Source organism: Phaseolus vulgaris, chromosome 6 (assembly GCF_051622355.1).
Source record: "Phaseolus vulgaris cultivar YP4 chromosome 6, ASM5162235v1, whole genome shotgun sequence".
Taxonomy (NCBI): domain Eukaryota; kingdom Viridiplantae; phylum Streptophyta; class Magnoliopsida; order Fabales; family Fabaceae; genus Phaseolus; species Phaseolus vulgaris.
This window is the reverse complement of record NC_143503.1, coordinates 17,952,583-17,957,746: the sequence shown is the minus strand read 5'-3', so window position 1 is coordinate 17,957,746 and position 5,164 is coordinate 17,952,583.

The following is a 5,164-nucleotide window of genomic DNA, read 5'->3' as shown; positions in this document are numbered from 1 at the left end:
ATGAGTATCTCTTACCGTGATTTCCCTGCCAGTGATGGCTGAAATATGTTTGATGGCATTGTGGCAATCACCACAAATTCTTAGGTTCTTCACAATCAATATAGACACTCCTTCTTTAGTGGAGATCAGGCCAAATGCAACTGCCAGCTTCTCATTGTGATTTAACAACCTTCTTTCTTTCTCATTTCTCTCTACCTCTTCAGCTTTCACCAATGCCCATCTTATATCAGGCACATACCCTACTTGCTTCATTTTCCTCAACAATTCCTCCATGTACATATGAATCTCTTTTATCCTTGGATGTGAAATGTCTTCAACCACAAAGACATGCACCTTCTTATCTATCTCTATCCAACTGCAACCTGGTTTCTTCTTCACTCCTATTGCCCTCATCATCCTTTTAATGTTTGCAACCTTGTCCCATCTAGAAGCACTAGCATACATATTTGAAAGCATTACATATGGAACAACATTATAAGGTTCCAGCCAGAGAAACTCATTGGTTGTTTTCACTGCTAGGTCTACTTTTCCATGCTTCCTACACACACCAAGCTAAGAAGCCCATTCAATAGAATCAGGATTAAATGACATTGTTTCAATAATCCTCTCAGCCTCCCTGAGTTTTCCAACCCGACCCAAAAAATCTATCATGCAGGAAAAATGTTCTTCTTCTGGTTCAATTTTTGCATTTGTTGGACTTCATGGTGGCTGTTGATTCCAAAGGTATATCATATACTTGCAATTGTGTCTGATAAATTATTTTCTAGGTTGTAACAAATGTTGTAATTAATGTCATGTATATATGTGCATAAAATAGTCTAGTGATATAGTTAAATAATACTTCCTTTGGACCCAAATATAAGCAAGAAAAGAGCCATGTTTATTGAACTTAAATATAAACAAAGTCAATCCAACTTAATCCAATTTAAAGTTATTATTTCAAAAATCCATTTATGTTTAAACTTAAGCACCATACCATCCTAATAAATATGATTGAGGGTAATTTAGAAAAAGTACTTATTTATTTATTGAAATGAAGAAAATTAACCGAATTTCTCTAACATTCTTAATCAATGTGAAATTAAGTAATGTACTAGCGATGAAATTAATCAATGTGAAATTTCGTTAACATGTTAGCACTTGAAGATAATTGGTGCCCGTGACAGGTGGTTTTTTTTTAATGTTCAGTTCTGTTTTTGAATGAGATTTTATTCTCTTGAGTAAAAGTTGTTACATTGTGGTTATAAAAAAGGACATGTGATAGTAGGTGTGCAAAATCTTGTGTCAGCTTGGTTAGCCCAAAGGGTTGTAATGATGAAATTGGAAGTGATTGAGGAGTAAGGGTGAGTTTTTAATGTTCCAGGGGTGATGCAAAACTAATTTCTGACTCATTGGAGACAGTTCATCGTGTCAATAGTTGGTGGTTATAAACATATCACAAGTGACCAATTACACACACACGGGTAACCACTTTGGCTGTCACAGTAGGTGTGCAGGAACCTGTGCCTGGGTAACACCGTGGTTAGCCCAAATGGTTGTAATGACGAAATTGGAAGTTAATGAGAAGTAAAGATTAATTTTTAATGTTGTGGGGGTGATGCACTCAATTAATCACAATTTATACGAATAACCTTTTAAATCTAAATCTAGTATCACCATTTCTTTCTAAGAATATAAATGAAAATCTAATTATTTTTATCTTATTAGTAAATTTGTTATAGCTCCAAAGAAAAATTATTTTTCCTTAAGACCTTTATCACTAATATACTTAGTAAACATTCTAAACATTGTATGCATGTTCATGAACTAACACAACTTATTCACATAATTGAATACAACTAACTAATTTTCAATTATAGTAATTATAATTTAGTAACAAAGATAACTGCTAATTTTAAATTTAAAAAAATCTTTAGTTAAGAGAAATCCAAGAATGATGCACTAGTATAAAAAGGTACATTAACGACGGTTAAAAAGGACATAAAGACGGTTCCCAAACCGTCGTTATTGTGGGCGTCGTTAAAAAGTAATCATTTTTAACGACGGTTGCTGAATCGTCGTTATATGTGGGACTTTTAACGACGGTTCCACATATAACCGTCGTTGTATGTAGGACTTTTAAAGACGGTTCCACATGGAACCGTCGTTATATGTGGGTTTAAAAAAATAAAAATAAAATAAAATCTCAAACCTGCATAAAATATCAAATTCCAAAATATAAAAACATTTTAAATCATATTTTAAATATGAAAAATATATACAACAAGTTATAACATTCTACAAAATGTTTTCCTAATAAATGAAAAAATATACCATTATAATGATTTATCTCTGTTAGAAAATATTTTGACCATGTTGCTTTCACATACTCCAATTCTTCTAAATCTAGCCTGTGTTGGTCGCTGAAAAACTGTACATTTAAATTTTTTTGAATTAGTACATGAATAATAAAAGGAAACGACGATGGTTTGATGGTTTATGCCAATTAAAAACAATGAAATAACTTAATTGTCACAATTGAAATATCGAGTAACAAGATATTGAGATACTAAAATCAAACATTAATTAATCAAAATATAAATATAAAAGCACAATAAACACGTAAGGAAAGGACGATGGTGGTCATCAAATATGGGACACGCCACTAAAAATATAATTACAAAGAGTAAACTATGATAATCAATGTGATTAGATCAAATATAAGCCGTATCAGGCACGCTACTAAAAATATAATTACAAATAGTAAACCATGGGATATGATAATTTGATACTTTTGAAAATTATAGTTCATTTATAACCATAGCTAATCCTTACCCTAACACCTGCATCCATACCCTAACACCTGCATCCATAACCATAGCTAATCCTTCAGTATTCAAAGAATAATGCAACACAATTTGTTTCAATCTTGACTCAAGTCTTATACATTTAACATTACCTGTGTGGTCTAGACCGGGAGCCAGCTAGACAATAATGTAATCCTTCTCCCATAAAACACGCGTATTATATCAACAATGCCAACGGCATAAACCGAACCACTCCCAAACGCGGAACCAGCATTCGCCAATATCGAAATCAGCACGTGCTCCTTTGTGTTGAAGGGGCCAGGGTTAAGTGAAAATTCTCTCCCTCAGATCTGAACCTTCGTTCCGGGAGAACCTTCTCCATGAAGCACCCGATGGGAAGCGTCGCCACCTGAACTGATATCATCGTCACTGTGAGCGGCTGGCTCTGACACCCGAAGAATGTGTTCAAGAACGAGAGCAATACCACCGCCATGATCCCCATTAGTGCGGAACGTCCAAACTAGCTCATTCGGATTGTCTCGGTGGGGCAGAGGCGTGGGGCTCGGGGCTTGACAGCGCTGGCACGGGGCACAGTTGTGGTCACAGGTGGCGCGGTCGCGGTCACGGTCACGGGGTGGCACCGACAGCGAAGGCAAAAGGGTGGCCTCTAAACTGTGTGTGTGAGATGTGAAAGAAGAGGGAAAAGTAAAAGTGAAAATGAAACTGAAGGGGAGGCAAAGAGCTGGTGCTGAAAAAATAAAAAAATCTCACCTTTAACGACGGTCTTGTGAGAACCGTCGTGGTAGCCCTACTTTTAACGACGGTTCTGGTGCGAACCGTCGTTGTATCCTTGCGCGCTCACATTTAACGACGGTTTAGGAAGAAACCGTCGTTAAAAATGCAAAAAAATTTAAAAAATTTACGGAACTGTCACCGCCTCACTTATTACGATGGTTGTTTTCAAACCGTCTTTAAAGAGTGTCGTTAATGAAGTATTTTGTACTAGTGATGTGTAGAGTGAGTTTTTTGTTTTATGTATTTGAAGACAAATTCAAGAAATTGGTTTCTTTTTTTATCATGATTTATGAAACTACGAACTATTTTTCTTGCGGGTTGATAGACATTCAATCGAAGTTAATTGCTTCCTGCATCACATCACTGCACCCAATTATAGTGAAAAGACGAAAATAACCTTAAAAAATGGGGTACTTATAAAATTACATTCTAGACTCCCTTTTCCAGAACACAATAATCTTTTTCGGATAAATTTTTCTGGAATGTATTATTTTCAATTATGGATTTTTTTATCCGAAATGGGATTTTGATTTTTGTTTCTGGATTTTTATATCCAGAACACAATAATCTCTTCCAGATCTACTTCTCCATAATGTATTATTTTCAATTTCAGATTTTCATTTCTGCAATAAAGGATATTTTTAGAATTTTTTAAATTGTGTTGGGTACAGGTTCAAAAGTGTTGGGTGCAGGAAACAATTGCCTCAATCGAAAGCCATACAACGATTCTCGGTAGAAAAAATGGTCATGATATTTAAAACTTCAATTACAACTAGTCCAGTCATTTGAATCCAAATCATTTAACATAATCTAATTTATGAATTAAGTTATGTTGTTCATATTTTATACAAGAATTTTTTTTTCTCTATTTCTTTGTCGCATCACCCATTGCATCTTATCCTTATTTCTCTTCTCTTTTGTTGTAGAGTAACATTTCTAAGAATCATACCGGCAAGATGACTAATCTGGTGCATAACATGTTATTGTCCTTACAGTTTGGTCAAATAACAATAAATGATATAAAGTTAAAATGTGATACCCATCAATTTAAGATAACATTTGTATAATTCAGTGAGCCTCATGAATTGAATTAGCAGGAGAATTTCCTACAACTTCAACCATTGCATTTATTTCATCACTTGACCATTCATCCAATGTCACAAAAAACCTGAAAGTCAAAATAAGATGTTCTACGGTTTTAATGCATGACTACATAAATAAGTTATTTATCTTGGGAAAAACGGGTAATTTTCTCACTAAAACAAAACCCTAACAGAGTTACCCGACAAATAATATTGAATAAACAGAGCGGAATAATAAAAGAGATAAAGAAGAAAAAACACACCCGAAAATTGTTAACGGAGTTCGACCAATTTAGCCTAATCTCCGAGCACAACAAAAACAACTCACTTTTATTATTATGGGAGGAAATATTACAAATTGGGATATATAACAGTAAAGGAGGAGAGTTTAATTTATAACCCTCAAACCTCCTTCCCAAACAATGAACCCACCGATGTGGGACTTGGGATTAAGCCAAAATCAACAAATCTCCACCTTGGCTTAATTTCAAGTCCCACCTA